At 34.3% G+C, this 17,753-nt stretch overlaps 1 long non-coding RNA gene across 1 annotated transcript; it reads right to left on the bottom strand.

Moving 5' to 3' along the window:
* Window positions 1-11,124: 11,124 nt before the first annotated feature.
* Window positions 11,125-15,190, bottom strand: LOC115924629. The gene is made up of 3 exons (XR_004064395.1): window positions 15,037-15,190; window positions 12,706-12,790; window positions 11,125-11,282 (listed from the first exon to the last, which is right to left on the bottom strand). It is a non-coding gene; the product is annotated as an uncharacterized LOC115924629 (long non-coding RNA).
* Between the last annotated feature and the right edge of the window lie 2,563 nt (window positions 15,191-17,753).

Here is a 17,753-nt window from a genome sequence, read left to right as displayed (position 1 = left end):
GGGGGACACTCAACAGGATATTTTGGAATTAATAGAGGGGTAAGACAAGGCGACCCCCTATCTCCATATTTATTTGTAATAGTTATCGAATTACTAGCTCGTTATATTAGGAAAGATGAGAGCATTAAAGGGGTAGGATTCGGGAATAAAGAAATAAAGCAAGTTTTGTATGCAGATGATATTACATTGTTTTTAAAAGATATGGATTCAATTAATAAGGTGAAGAAAGTTTTCAAAAACTTTGAAAAAATAAGTGGATTGAAGATAAATATGGATAAGACAAATTTTATGTGGTTAGGAGAGGAAAGTGATAGGCCGGGTTTACCTTTTTTTGGACATAGGGTACAACATATAAAGATCCTAGGGGTATATTTCGCACGTCATTCCAAAATAAAAGATGATTTGAACTATAAGGAAATTTTGAGCAAAATCAAAAGACTAATCGGTTGGTGGAAGCAACGAGATTCAACGATGTTTGGCAAAATTAAATTGTTGAAGATATATGTATTTTCAAAACTAAATTATGTTTCGTCTCTTATGACAGTCCCACAAAACATTTTTGAAGAAATCGAAAAGATTTCTTTTAATTTTATTTGGGGAGGGAGAGACAGAATAAAACGGAAAATATTATATCAAAATTACTGCGCTGGGGGACTCAGAGTAACGAATTTTAAGATATTTATCAAGACTCAGAGAATAATGTGGATCAAACGGTTGCTCTATGGAGAAAAGTATTCAGGTTGGAAAGTAACCTTTGACCACTTTTTCAGATCACTGGAGGGTCGAATTATATTTCTTTGTAATTATGATATAAATAAAATGGACTTGAAGGGTATACCATCTTTTTATAAAGACATGTTGAAGGCATGGCAAGAATTAGATAAATGCAGACACTTTAGAGAAAATAAGAATAATCCGATTATATTTAGCAATAAGTGTATATGTCTCAGCAATAAAACATTTTTTGATGTCGAACTATTTAAGAAAGGTATACTTCAAGCATCAGATATAATTGTCAGAGGTCATTTAAAACCGATCTTACATTTTTTAAATTTGGGTTTTGCAACTAAAAGCTTGCTTAGAATTCAAAAGATCTTTTCAGCAATCAGAAACGAATGGATACAAAATGATTTTATGGAAGTGGACACTGAAAATTTTGAAATAGAATTGATGATATTTGGACGTTTACAGAAACTATGTGATATAAAATCTAGGCGGTTAAATGATTACTTCATTGAAGACCTTCAAAAAGAGTATACATTACATGTTACAGATGGCAACTGTCAATTTGATCTTGGAATGACGGAGTTGAAAGAAACATTCACAAGGATGAAAGGTGCAATGCTTTGTAATAAACATAGAGAGTTTCAATACAAACAATTACAAGGGGCTGTATATACGAAAAGAGAGCTCTTTAAATTTGGTTTTGAGTCAGACCATTTTTGTTCCTTTTGTAGACTAGAAGTAGAGACATACCAACATTTATTTTTAGATTGTCTTAAAGTTAAAAGATTATGGCAGGAGGTAATTCAAAAGTTACATTTAATCGAAATTGACATTGATAATTGGAAACCCATATTTAGGGGAATATCCGGCAATACTACTAGAACACTTGTAATAAATTGTATCATATTCTTAGTAAAGTATATCATTTTTATTTTTAGAAAAGAAGGAACTTTGCCATCTGTACAGAAAACAGACGAGGAATACAAAATAGCCTTTAAAAAGGGAAAACTGGGGATGCACTTACAGAAATGGGAACAAATCGATGCATTTTTACCTTAATGGATGTGGGTATTATGTGGGTATTATTATTATTATTATTAGTATTATTAATTCTCTCTCGTGTACAGGTGGACAAACCGGAACAGGTTGCATGCAGCGTGTGTGTCGGCGTGAAGGGGGTGTGAGATGGGTGGGCTAGGGGGGGGGGGGGGGTGAAGAGTTTGTGTGGTGTGATTTGAGGGAACAGGTTGCATGCAGTGTGTGTTTGTGTTTGTATGGTTGTTTATGTGTGTGAAAGGGGGTGTGGTGTGGGTGGGCTAGAGGGAGGGGGGGGGTGTGAGAGTGTTGTGATAGGATGGTAATATGTAACTTTAAACCTTCCTCTACTGTTATTTTGATTATACGCTGTTACATGCAAGACTTTTTTTCCCCCTTTTTTCCCCTCTATGTTCATTGATCTTGTTTTATATTGCTTATCTTGATAATTTCTTGTTATGTGAATTTCTTGCTATGTGAAATTATGAGGAAGGAAATAAAATATCATTTAAAACAAAAAAATCTACACTTTAAACCTTCCTCTACTGTTATTTTGATTATACACTGTTACATGCAAGAATTTTTCCCCCTTTTTTTTCTATGTTCATTGATTGTTGTAACTCATGAAGTGTCTTGTATCAAAGATCTTGTTTTATATTGCTTAATTTGATAATTTCTTGTTATGTGAATTTCTTGTTATGTGAAATTATGAGGAAGGAAATAAAATATTATTTAAAACAAAAAAAATATGTAATAGTAAATAATTCTTAGTCAATATCCACTTCAAAATGCTGATTATATTCAGAGGATTTCATTTTGGGGGGCCTGCTAATGGGCCACCCTGCCTATAAATAATGTCTCAACCTCAATTTTGTTATCATATCGAACTGCGTAATGCAGGCGAGACCGCCGAAAGCGTTTCCCTTGTTTATTCTTCTGATTTGTGTATATTTAAGAACAAGTGCTCTTTTTTTCCTTTCAGACTTTCATATCTGGTGTATGGTATTATAACTCAGAGTTTCTCATTTTGTTAAAACTGTAATTGTATGTTTAAAATTGGCCCTATTATATGTTTTTTCTATAATAATTTTTCCTTAGCCCTATTCGTTTTTACATTCAGTTTACTTTTACCAAAGTGGGCTAGACCTACGGATAGTACAGGATAATTTGGCCCTAGAAAAAAGCAAGGGCATATAGCAACACAATTGCGACGGTATCTCTTTAAATGCAGTGCTTAGCGGCAAGTGACAACAGAAGTCTAGTGCTAAGGAAAAGAAGTGCTGTGTCCGATCAGAAATCAGCCTGAACATGAATATTCCTTCAAGGACCAGCAATGAAATCGTTCAAAAGCATGATAGCGCGACCACACCATATAACAAGAGTTAATGATTCTACTCACTCTCCAGGTAGAGTAACAAACTCATCCTTCCCAATCTTTCCTATCATTACATCATCAAGTGAGGAGTGCACATCGATGTCAGGCTCAGTCTGTAAAGAAAGAGAAATCCAAGGATTGTTGGTTGAGTTAACTTCTACGACAACTGATTACCAAAGTAAAATGCCACTGTTTAAATACCTTAAATCAGCATTAGCAGTGATATATATTTAATATCTGGATCGCATTAGACAAAAGAGTTGTGATATACATCTCACCTGAGGCGTACGCAGGATTTTTTCAAGTGGGGTGTTAGAAAATTGCGCCTACCGATGATTCTCTCAAGGGGGGGGGGGGGGGGGGGGGGTAGTAAGCACTACTTTTGTTTCCCCCGGAAATGTTAAAATCACGCAGCCCGTTATTTGAGTAATAATATTTTAGTTAGTTAGGTACGTGGGTAATTCCAATGGGGACCCACTTTATGACATTTTTGGTGTCCCACTTACGTAAGGAACCCATACGTATAGAGTGGAGTGAGGTGCTAAATTGATTTCCAAGCATAATATTGCATCCTCATACCTAGAATCACTCCACTATATAAGTCTTTACTCAGAGCCACAAATACGTGAGGATTCCTTATGTAAGTGGGACACCAAAAATCTAACAAATTGGGTCCCTTATTTATGGAAATATCACCATAATTTAGTTAGAGTTGAGGGCTTGAATGGCATATACATATCATATATATCATAAGAGTTAATGCCTTTTTGGCTCTCAGCAGAGGAGAAATTCCATCTCAGGTCTCACCTTTTTAAGTCTGTTTTTCTTGTACAGCTGTTTGATGAAGTTATAGAGACGGTGATGCTTGTCCACAAACAAACGCTCAGGGCCATTGCTGTTTCTTTTCTCTGTATTTATAAAAAATAAAAGAAAGCAAAAATAAAGACACAAAGATTAGAATTATTATCACTGTTTTCAATGCTCGACCCCTTTAAAAAAAAAAAGATTTCTGTTTACACTCCTAACTATTGCATCATCATCATTTTCAACATCATTGTTATTATCCCCATCTTCATCATTATCACCAACCACCGTCATCATCATCTTCATCATTACCATCACCACCACCTTCCTTTATCATCATCATCACAATCATCACCATCCTCCTCCTCCTTTTTGTCTATCCAATGATATCTACTTACTCTCTTCTGGTGTGAGATCGGGATAGACATCTGCAAGACATCTCAGGAGCCTGTCTTCATCCACAAATGGCAGTAATGCTACACCTAAGGGTTACACCAAAGAACATAAGAACAGAAATTATGTTTCACAAGTTTGCACATAAAGCTATGATGTTATTATATTTGTTGGTTCTGCTGTAAAAGTAAGGATACGGAGGTTTGGAGCTTAATATTTACAGGTGTATTTATTAGAACAAAACTGCAATGAATATGTTTTAATATGTTTCCCAAACCTTGAAACACTGTATACATGGCGAGCGTTGGGTCTGTTTTCAGGGGTGATAGTCAGAGGATTAAAAAAAAGTTTCAGTGAGAGTTTAAAAAAGAAAGAAATAGAAAATCAAACAGAAATAAATCATTCAAATCAAATCAAATCAAATAAAAAATCCGAGGGAAGCGAGGTGACGAGCGCTTGCGCGAGGTGTCCAAGCAAGTCATACAAAACGGCACCTTTTTATTCCCCTAATTTTAAATTGGATTTACATCGATCTCATCAGGGACTATCCATTTTTGTAGACAATTGATTTCTTTTTTCTTGCTGTCTTAGTTTTGTCCTTCCATTTTTTCTTGATATTATCCAGATATTGTTAACGCTGTAGTCCTTTTGATTGTCCTCGTTAATAGTTCAATTTGTTTTTATGATATTTTACAAGTCCAATTGATTCGGCGGTTTGCTAATTCGTCCCGACTTCTGTTGGTCCTGTAGGATGATGCTTTGCACTGCTTACTCCTCTTTTTAGCTTCTGTCAAACCAAGCAATAGGCCTATGTAATGTGCCTCAAGTTCTTACTGATACCATGAGCGAAATTTGTAACGAAAAAAATAGAATTAACTTAGAACTAACGGACTGTTTCAACTTGTGTGGTATGTCATGTAGTCAGGATCTTATCTTCAGCCCCACTAACGTAATACTTTGTTGTGACTCTTGTGTAATGTGTGCGCAGTAGTATATGGATCTGTGACTTTACTCTGTGTATGCAGTTATTGTATTTTACCCCTACTTCTGCATTGCGTTGCCTGTTCTGTTTCTATGTTGTGATCCAACTATCGACCCGTTACAATTAACTACTGCTGACAAAACAAGATCGGCTAGGGAAAAAAAAGAAGACTGCCTCCCTCATGCAGACAGTGATGACTGATACTCTACATATGATGATTCATTTTTGCAGCTGGTGTCAGCAAATGTTGACTCAAGTCTTGCAAAATGTCCAAAGCAAATCGATGAGCAAGCGGCCATGATTCTGCACCATTAAGATGCCTACACCGAGAGGGTGAGAAAGCTCGAGGAGTATGTAGAAAGGCAGGAGGCGAGGATCTTGAGATTTCCCAAGAGAGGAACAAAAAGGATATCAAGTTTTTTCATGGTAGCCAAGTTGGTACAGATCAACAAATCAGTCTGTTCAGGAAGGAGGTAAACTCCCAAGAGCAGTAAAGCAGAAGAAACTCTCTCAGGTTTTTCGGTATCCACGAAATTTGTAGACCTGAAATGACATTTGACCTAGACTTTGTCACCTAAAAGACCAATCACATGATTTGTGATACTTGATAACCCTTTTTTCAAGTTTTATGGAATAGGAATGTATACTATCAACAAGCAATAAAAGTAACTCTTCCCCCTTCCACAGGGTTCTTTATTTTCAAAACAAATTCCATCATATACAGTATATCCATATATTATATACAAATTATTAAAGAAATAATTTTCATACATAGTGGCTAAACACAGATAATAATCATCACGGCCGAAAGCTTTGTGGCAGATAAAAACAAACATTTATGACAAAATTAGTACTTTAAATATATATAAAAAATACCAAACATAAAATACATCATGTTTGTTTTAGAACATTTCCAACACTCTCAAAATATCTTCTAAAGTGAAACCATTTCTTTTTCAATTTATTCGTTCTGATATTTGTTTGGTATATATATTTTTTTCCATTTCATAATAACGTTTTACAGCTGATAAAATTATATCAAATGATAGTAGTTGATTTCGTATTTTAGCTGGAAATATTTCTTGTCTTACAACCATCAGAACACAGTTGAGTGCATTATTATTTGTAAGTTTGATCCTTTCCCTCGTATTACGAAAATCCAGAACTCTAACTTCGACCATACTTCATTAGAATAGTTACAAAAGTAAAAAAAAATGTATGATAGTTTCATCATTGCTACTTCAAAAAGTACACTTCTTGTCAGCCACTACACCAAATCTTAACAAACTGTCCTTCATATATAATATTCTATTTAAAATCTTGATTTGAAACCACCTCATTATGATATCTATTGTTGGCAGTACGAACCCCAAAGTACATCTTGACAATCTATTTTAAAAAATCCACTTTGTAAGAGCTTTACATTCTTTTACTTTTTTTTATATTTTTTTTAGAAAAGACTGATAAATATTTGAACAACCAACATTTGTTTTCACCACAAGGTGCACGGCTTCGGGAATGATAGGTTCTAAGGCCTTACTAGGAGCTACATGTGTACTATTTTAAAACCTGACCGAATTGTATTAGAAAGACCATAGTACTGGAGGAAATTTGTTTGTATGTCAAATCCCCGCTGAAACTCAAAATATGAAGAAAAAAAAACCCCATCCACTTTTAGGATGTCGTTCACAAAACGTATTCCTCGTAAATTCCAAGCCCCAAAACATATCACTGTGTCATTTATTCTAATGTGGGGGGTTATTCCAGAGAGGTTGACATGCAATGCCGTCAATAAGAAGTTCGACCAAGTCTGACCAAGCGAAAAGGATCTCTTTCCAAAATGATTTGGAGTCAAGTCTGCTAATTTTCTAAAATAATGTGAGCCCATATACAGGTGAAAAAAATAGGTTTGGGGCAAAAATGAATTGAACATGTGAAAAGTGAAACTTTCTATCTGAGAATCAGTTACAAATCTTCTAATCCATGATATCTTCAGGGATTTAGCATGAATGTAAATATAAATCATCTTAACCCCACCTTTATTATATAGTTGACACATTTTGTTCTCTATTGATTTTATCAGGTTTGTTACCCCATATAAATGCATAAAGAGAACGATTTATATCTTTCATAATTTGCGAAATTAGTTCTGGAAGTGAAAGCAATAAATAGTTTAATTTTGGCAAATTTCAAAATTATGATAACAAATTCAAAATCTTAACCTGATGCCACAACATAGTCTAAGTCTGTTGACGGGAAATGAACTTTGACCTTAATTTAGTGAGCTGAAATTCTACTCATATATTTGAGGATACTTCATAACCCTTTAGTATAAGTTTCATTGAATAATGAATTACACTTTCAAAATTATATCAAAAAACAAAAACTTAAGCTTAGGTTAAGTTTTTGATGATGACGCCACAACATAGTCTAAGTTTGTTGACCCCAAATGACCTTTGACCTTGACTTTGTGTCCCGAAATTCTAATCACATGACTGGGGATACTTGATAACCCTGTAGTCCAAGTTCCATGGAATACAAACCTATACTTTCTAAATTATATTGTTATTATTATTATTTTATTTGGCATTTTGTATAACAAATAACAGACAAACATAATACAAAGTTCGAATATACATAGGCTACCTGTATAATATCTCAGTTATGGGTGCATCAGGCTAGGCAGCGTGGGTATGGAAAGAGCCAACTAAAGGACTAGAGCCCGCAGGCTATCCTCCCCGAACCCACCCTAATATTAAAAACTCAAAATCTTAACCTTGGTTATTTTTTTTATGTTGACGCCGCCGCCACCGCCGCCGCCGCCACCACCGACGCCACCGGAAAAGCGCCACCGGAAAAGTGGCGCCTATGCCTCGGTTTTTGCTACGCAGGCGAGACAAAAATAACCCCTGCGCTACAAAGGTCATCACTCTTTGGTGAGAAATTTGAAAAGGACACATGATTTTTTATGTCTTTAGAAGCTATATACTTCACAGTCAAACTTTAAATTAACGGTAGAGGCCGGGCCGCTTCACAACTCCTATTTTGCCCTTCATTTGGCATCAGCTCGTGCCAACTCGCATGTTCTTGTATTTGAACTCATGCTTGTAGTATTCCTGGACAGGGGCGGCGGTCCTGAGTCCGACTGGGAACGTTTACAAATATGGCTAGAAACAAATATAGTAAAAAAAAAAAAAAAACGTATATATCGGCTTTGGGGTTTTCTACAATGCATAAATTCATCATTCAAAATTGCAAAATCTCGCTTGGTCGCTACGCTCCCTCGCCCGAAAACACAAAACTACGATATGACATTCTGCCCAAGCTCCCGACCGTGATTTATTCATGGTAGTATTCATAATTTGAAGACCCGCTCAGACATGACGCGGTGAACCGTACTGTATTTCAAAGGGGCTTTACTCAAACTGGTTGAATTTTTAGTTATTTGCTGAGTATATTGTACGCTTGCAACCCCTGTCCAGAATTATCTAGTTTGTTTCAGTAAAAGCAAAGCTCAAAAGCATTTGGTTTAAGATCTAATATACGTCTGCTAAATGACATGTTATCATGAATAGCTTTCAGCCGAGCAATTTTCAGTATTAATTATATTTTCCATTATAAGACAACTGGAAGGTAATTGAAATAGATGTTTGTATTTTTTTATATTTAGATTCCTACATAATATAAACCTGCAGATAATTCAAAGTGAAAGTATACTATAATGGTAAGGTTTAATAGATCCTGTTTTTTTTCTTTTCATTTCTACAAACATAATTGTGTGCTCTCGCATGATTGTTTCATAGGTTATTTCCCTTTAAAGAAATAACATTAGCTTTAAATGTAATTACAACCCTAACCATTCCAATATCTGCGACAAAATAAACTTGTAGCAATTTGTCGCTAAAGCAAATGTTGAATTACACAAAAAATCGTCTTAAATCCTTTCGAATTTTCAAAATGTTCAGTCCCAGAATATGTTGTATTTCGAATTGGGATATCGGTGGTAACATCAATCAAGTCTGGCCTTATTAGGGTTAATACAGATGTCGTATGAACTCATGTTCCTACCTTGCGATGGATACTTATTTCCATTGAGATCAATATGGAAGTCCTCTGGATAGAAGTCAATGATGGGTGAATCCTTAGATTACATAAGAAAACAATTTCATTGTAAGACAATTAGGGTTTAGATCAGATTTTCTTGAAGACAACAAATGATATACAAAAAACAACATCTGCAGTACATTTTCCTAATTCAAAGGGCAAATGTGGATAGCACAACCACATAGGCCTTACAATATAACATGTATATTAAATGCTATAGGATATTAATATCTCTTTGAATGAAAAAGGGAAACAAAATAAAAATCATTCTAGGACATCAAGCTAAATCTGAGAGAATTAATTATTAGAAATGCATGCTATAAAATCTGAACGTTATCATTAACAAAACAGACATGAATAGGTGTCATCACATGTTTATTAAGATATCATATTTTACAGTTTAAGAATTAAAGAAAAACAGCAAAAATGCTATCCAAAGTTTTGAGCTAAAAACGTGGTCATCTTAATGTCTTCGAAGTGATGATTGACACATGTCTGTAAATACTTGATTACATCCATACCATGAAACTCAAGTCAACAACAAAAACAACAATCCACATATTGGGTAGAAAATCAATAACAATCGCATGCTCTATATAATAGAACACTTCATGAATGTACACGGAGATTTAGAATCGCATGTATTTGTGATTGAACTTTTGTCTTTTCAGCAAAGTTGTATACATGTATATCTCAAGACTACATATCTTAAAACTTTCCTTTTGAAGATTTAAAGTTGCAAGAAATTGTTAGACACCGTTGAACTTTTGTCTTTTCAGCAAACTTGTGTATATATGATGCCTTAATATCTTAAATCTTTTCTTTTGAGGATTCAAAATTGTCTGAAATTGTTAGGAACTAATGAAATTTTGTCTTTTCACCAAACTTGTTTGTTTCTCGCGTCTAACTATCTGAAATCTTTCCTAACTTACGTCATCCGTCATCTTTCTACTCCATGTTTCTGGCAGGTATCTCCTATTGAATCCTACAATCATCTGCTGCTCCAGGGGCTTTAACTGATCACAGGAAGGGAAATAAAGATCGTATGATAAATATTCCAGCAACAACAAGCATGCTCCGGCCATGATCAATTTCAAACACAGATACACAATCTGAACTTAACAACGGATCCACAGAATGTTTACACCAAACCCTAAACCTTATCCAAACCCTGATCATAACCCGAACCCAAAATTTAAACCGTTGATGAAAAACCAGCTGCAATTATTGGATCGCTGTTAGAAAAGACTTGGTGCATAAACTACAACATTAAATGATCCATATATCACATACAATTATCAAGTGACATTGAATTTCTACTCTTTTTAGTGTTGCCGCTCTGCATCGAATTACACACAATACTCCAGTAACAATAACTGTAAATCTAGCATGCTCTCATTTTAAGTTTAAGCAGGCTAAACATAGTACAGTCGATTTCTTTTGAAGGAAATGTAAAATGTATATTGCAAGATAGGTGCGAATGCTTGTACTGGTCAGTTGAACCATGTTAAGTGTATATAAGTGAGGGTATAATTATGGTCACAGAATGATAACAATAACTGTCCGTGGTCACCTTCAGCTTTAGCAAAATTGGTGTCAGTGCAATGTTTCAGTGTGGTGCCATGTGCAATCTGTAAGCAGAAACATTACAATGGTCTAATTACATCATGCTGTAATTCCATGAGAACATGTACTTACGGGCTTCGTTCCTTTCTCAAAGTTAATGTCGATATCCGGAAAATCAGAAGCGAGAAAATCAGAAGCAAAGGGGGCATAGTGATAAGGAAAGGACCACTTCCATGAGGCACATCCTTGATAGTAGTATCGAGACAACCAGCAGAGACCTTCAATATAGCACCGCACCTGACAAATCAATCAATCAAAAATGGTACGATTAAAGAAAGACATATCAAGGGATATGAGAAGGACTGGTAATTATCTTATACAAAGAATTTGGTTAATTTGTTATCTTGGCAGATTCATATGACCTGGGTGCCGTTTTATAAAGAGCTGAGTTTCCTCTAATCAATCGCAAGTTTGCAGTCTCCTATCTCTTATGGAAATAGATGCGATATTGATATCAATCGCAAATATAAGATGGGCCCATGGTCAATAATAATCTCTTATCATTATCATCAAATATTACAAATTGGGTATAGAAATATCTGACAACTTTGTTATCATTTCTTCATTATTAAACACATCTTTTTGAGATACCCTTTCATTCTAGATAGTTTTTTTTAATGTTATAGAACAAAACAGAACAACAAAAAGATACAAAAAAGAAAGAACAGGAAAACTCACAATTATTGCAGAACTACATATGACATTAATATTACAGTGATTTTTCACAGGTTTCTTTATTTACATGTACAACCTGTAGTGTAGGGAATCAAAGTTCAGCCCCCTGAAGGACACACCCATAATAACAAAGACATATCACACCTGCAGTATAATAATGAATAGTCTGATGGTTAAGGATTTCATTAGAAAACTTCCAGCCAATACTTTGTTTGATATTTTTGTAATTATACTCTTTTATTGTTTGTATTGTTGTAATGACTCACACTCCACAACATGTAATCAATATGCAATGTGATCACTCTAGGCTATAATAGAATAATAGACCTTATATCGATTTCAAAGGAGTTGAGTTCTTGTCATGGAATTACAATGTTAAAGAAACTGTGTGGAAGCAACTGGAAATGTTGATCATGTGGCACATAAGTTTTTGTGTGTACTGTTAAGTTTTGGAATCATCCAAATGATAATAATTTTGATCAGCCTTGCTATAGTAACATGCATGTGGCATGAAAGTTGCAGTTCGCAACCTTAGCTGTTACTTTTCATATTTTGAAAATGAGGGCAATTGAAGAACCACCCTTTCAATTGGACTTTTTTTTCTTAACATAAAGAGAATGAAAAGTTCTTAAATTAGTATTCATCTTTCCAAGAACTCAAACTTCTTTATAACGGGCAATCTAAGATGCTCAGAATTTCACATTTTTTATATGAACAACCAAAGCTTGATCACACATGCCGTGGTAAACTGATGTGGTCAACTGAAGCAATGTTTTGTTTATTAAATAAAATGGCAAGTGGGGATGAAACAAAACAGTGCCTAAAGGCCCTACAATGAAATACTCACATATATGTGTGTTATAAGATATAAATATTTGAAGCAAAGTAATTTAATCCTCCCTCATATTATACCACAGCAACTGTAAACGAAGTTTTACATGTTTATCTCATATTGCGCTTAATTTTATTCCCCACAACTACTCACAAATTGTGCACGGAAATCATGGTCAGATGAAGCAACTTTAAGCTTGTGTTGATAGTAACGCTCCTTCCCGCCTTCTTCCCATAACCTGCAAACAACAACAAAATCATTCATTATTTTCTTACAGACATGAGGGGGCATATTCTACACGTAAATGTCAAAAATATGTATTCAAGAGGTCACTTTAAACCATTATGACACATGAAAGCTGTTTTCTTTTAGAGTTGTTTACAAATCCTGTGATAGCTGAAAACCTATATTTTGAGTAAAAGCATGCCAAATTAAAGGGATAGTTGAGTTCTTCTTCTTCGCTATAAGTACAGGCCACCGTCAGGTGTATTCTCGTTCTTATTCTTAGACCGCACATGCATTCAAATTGCATGGTTATTGCTCTTATTCTTATTTATGACATTTCTAGTGCCCCTAAAATTGTTTTAAAACAATGTATACACATTGTTGCTCAGTGTTAACTCATATTTTTAATACCTCTATAGAAACAGGATGCTTTCCAGATGCTTTAAAAGTTGCTAAAGTTTTGCCAATATTTAAAAAGGGAGATAAATCTTTGTGTACAAACTATCGACCTGTGTCCCTGCTTTCGGTCTTTGATAAACTTTTTTAAAAATTGATATATATGCAAAACTTATGTCTTATATATGTAAACACAATATGTTATACAATAGACAATTTGGTTTCTAGACATTCTACAACTATGGCCCTACTTGAATTTATCGATCAACTTAATACAGCTTTTGAAAATAAGAATATTGGACTAGGAATATTTTTGGACCTATCAAAGGCATTCGACTCAATCAGTCATGATATTTTGTTACGTAAGTTGAAAAACAAAAAACTTTCAGGTCAAATCTGTGACATTAAAACTAATAACTATGATATATTAGAAGTTTCTAATACTGTATTTCTTGGAGTGACACTTGATGAAAATCTTACTTGGGCTCCACATATTAATAATACTCGGCGGAAGATTTCATGTGCAATAGGTGTATTATATAGAATACGACACTTTATTCCTCTAAATATATTGATAAATATCTACAATGCAATCATTCTTCCTCATCTGTCCTATTGTACTTTGATATGGGGACATTGTGCAAAAACTTTAATGAATCAAGTTTATGTTTTACAGAAAAGAGCACTACGTGCAATTACAAATTCTCATCCCAGAACCCCATCTGAACCGCTTTTTAGGAAATTAAATGTACTTACCATATTTCAAATACATGAATTGCAAGTTGGATCATTTATGTATATGTACAATAAGAATATGTTACCTTCTATTTTCGATAATATGTTCAAAATAACAAAGGACGTTCATTCACATTACACAAGACATGCTAATAATTTATATATTCCATTGTTAAAATACCATGCTTCACGTAGATCAGTTAAATATTCCGGAGTAATTAGTTGGAATGCAATACCTACCCATATAAAAAAATGTGCCCATCTGTTGCCCATTTAAACGTAAATACAAGAACTATTTAATGAAGGAATTCCTATCGTATGTTTAATTTAATTAGCCTGTACTCATTTGTTTATCTATTTACTACCCATTGTTTCTTTTCTCTGTACTTTGTATTATTATCTGAGGACACTGGAGCCCAGACTTTGAAAGGCCAATGGCCTCTGCCGGCTCCTCCATATTCTTTGAATTATTTATATTTATATATTTGCTTATAAGTATAATGTATTGTTAAATGTATTTTTATACGAGAAATGGAAATAAAATGAACTTTGAACTTAAGGCGCTAAGTCGTTGGTGCAAAATGATCGAATATTTGCGAGGCATCGCAAATATTAGAAACGGTTATAATGATGGATATTTCAGCCGTCTCTGATCTGATTTTGATCAAACAAAGAAAATTTTGTCACTATGTTTGACTCAGTTATTGATTATCTCTCACACACAAATATTTTGTGTGGTGCCCTCATGCAACAAAATTCAACTATCCATTTAATGAACATAATGAAGATGTCATTACCATGCTTCCTAAACTTCTACAAACATTTATTATTATCCTAAACACCACTTAAGCATTTTCAACCTAATCATAATCCTCCTCCTACTCTTCATCATCATCAGTATCATCATCCACCTCATCCTCATCGTCATCATCCACCTCCTTCTTTTCATTATCCCTCTAACCATCATCATCATCCTCCACCCCCTCTGCTTCGTCGTCGTCCTACTCTTCCTCATCAACATCCTCCTCCTCTTCATTACCCTTCCAATTATGATGATGAGCATCATCTTTATCCTCCTCCCCCTCATCATCATAACCACCATCACAATCCTAATCATAATCCACTAACCTTACGGTATCCTCCTCTGCATCTGCTGGATTCTGATCATGATACAACAAAAATACCCCAAAGGTTATCTTCTAAAGAATAAAAAACTGGTAATGTTGATGTTATTGTGTAATGAAAAAACAAAAATGAGTCAAATGAGTTGAATCGCAAAATCTTTCAAATATGAATTATCTCAATCAAATAAAGTACCATATTTCTAAGAGATATTTAAAGTATACATCTACATTTCTCCCAAAAGTTAATCAATGCAACAAGATTTTTTTTTAAATACAATTTGATGAGATATATACATTTTTGCTCTTTGTAAATAAAATCCTTTATGATTTGTTTTGCATTTTGCCTGATAGATGATTTTTGCATGTTTTTTTTCTTCAGTGTTTATCTTTTGGGGGCTAAAATCTTTTTCCAAAATATCTTAAATACAGATTAATTCTTTATTAGGGTTATGCAACATTCTTCAAAACTAAGTATGAGATTCATCAAAATCGGGGGGTGTTTCACAAAGACTAAGATCGACTTAAGTTGGACTTGAAGTATGGCAGGCCATTCATGCCACCGGTTGCTCTCACCATTGGTCTCTCAATAATGATCTTGAGATACTATATTTACTTCAATAATGAACCATCAACAAAGTAAATTCTGTAGATTTGTGGCCACGATTTGTACGCCCCGTGAGAAACCAATGCCAGGAATGGTTTCGAGGAACTAGTGGCATGAACAGCCTGCTATAGTTCAAGTCCAATTTAAGTCGATCTTAGTCTTTGTGAAACACCCCCTGGTGCTACATTATGTCAATCTTGTATTTCAATACAAAATAGAAATAAAATTTTATTTTTAAGCAAGCAACTGTACAAGACGAAACTAGATAATGACGGAAAATGTTAGTTTTGTAAAAGAGAGTTAGAAGCTATTGTGCACTTCTTTTGTGTATGTTAATTTAGAAACAAGAAAATGAAATGAGGCAGCACAATGAATATATTATGAACATACACGTTAAAATACTATTTAGTGACTCGGTAACACTGTTAAAGGTTGAAAAACTGCGTAATTTTTGTATGAAATGTTACTTATTGTATTCCTTCTACTGTATTGACCCTCTAACATGCAAACAAACCTGAAAAATATCTCAAACCACAAAGATATTTATGGTTTTCTTTGAAGGCGTCACTGTGCGACACCCTCTAACAGTATATTCTCCTAGCCAATTTCCCAATCGTTTTTTCATGAAAATAATGTATAAAATGGTTTTTTTTTGTCATCACTTAAATGTCTGGAATGGTATATGAAGCCATTTTTCTGCTTTGTGACGATTTCCATTCACCTAAAATATAACAAAATTTTAATAATATAGTTGCGAGAATTAAGGAATTAAGGAACAATGTTACCAAGTCCCTTTGAATTTACAAGAGAAACATCATTTTGGGTTTTGAAGAAAAGAGACATGATGCACTCCATTGCAGAATAACATTGATAAAGCAACAATTTTTATAAGAAAAGCTGAGCAAAAGGGTTCCTGTATTTGGTGTTATAAATCATCTGGAATATATTGAAAATATGTAATTGATCTAAGACCAGTTTGGAAATGCCCCCCCCCTTTAAAATATGAAATGGAAGCTCTTATTACCAATCATGTCAAAGAATATGTTTTACCTAATACGTGATGATACAAATTTTGCCGGGAAACCACCTACTAATTGATATATTTGGTAAATTATCATATCGATCCGGCCTGGATAGATATTGCGTATGCACTACAACATTGATCATTTGGGCATATATTTCTGTTTTTTGCGAATTTAGGTTTAAGTTTTGCCATCTAAACCTCTGAAGGCAATATCTAAACAAACTGAATAGATATTTCGCAACCAAAACCGTTGAACCGCAATTTTACCACTACCAGTCTTTACCTTTAAGTGACAGTAATTTCAATTTATATTTGCATGGGAACAAATAAGAGAATCACCTTGTAACCAAAACATAATTATGTAACTTTATGATTGTTCCTATGTTATTTATTTTTTTACTTTATCCAATAATATTTATTTTTAAATACTGGTATTACACACCTTGTTGGCATTATCCCTTGATGGCATCCTAGCATCTCCATGCTGATGGTCCACCAGTAATAAGCTTTAGTGGAGCAAGAATATAGCATTAGGTTTGAAGAAACATGAATAGGGACTTTTAGATTTGCGTGGACTGATACGTGTGACGTCCATTCAAAGCAGTGAATTAAAAGGACGTCGATCGTAGCAATCCCCATTGTCTTCGTGCGAATCTAAAAGTCCCTATTTTAAGGTGAGCTGGGACATGCATGAATCCTTAGGATAATTAACAAAGGAAAATTCCTTAATTTTTTATTCATTGATCAATATTCAACCTACATCAATCTAATGTTCTGGTGCTACAAATGTCTTCATAACTGAATTTTGAAACAACTTCACTGCATGAAAGTTATCACTTAAGTTTGCCCTTTCATGATATCATTCCCATCACCTGATGACGTTCTGTGAAATAGATGAGCGAAGCTTTTGCAAAAGAAATGAAAAGATAAGAGAAGCAAAACTCTGCATAACTTAATGGAATAGGTTAAAAATAGACCCACTGCTGGCTTGTTCTTCTTGAAGGTCTCATCTTCTTCTTTACCCAGGTCGGTCATCAACTGCTGGACACTTTTTAGGTTGACCACTCCATTCTCAGTCAAATAATCCTAGGAA

Source organism: Strongylocentrotus purpuratus, unplaced genomic scaffold (genome assembly GCF_000002235.5).
Source record: "Strongylocentrotus purpuratus isolate Spur 01 unplaced genomic scaffold, Spur_5.0 spur5_scaffold_16, whole genome shotgun sequence".
Classification (NCBI taxonomy): Eukaryota; Metazoa; Echinodermata; class Echinoidea; order Camarodonta; family Strongylocentrotidae; genus Strongylocentrotus; species Strongylocentrotus purpuratus.
The sequence above is the reverse complement of the archived record's forward strand: the minus strand, read 5'-3'. Positions and strand labels throughout refer to the sequence as shown.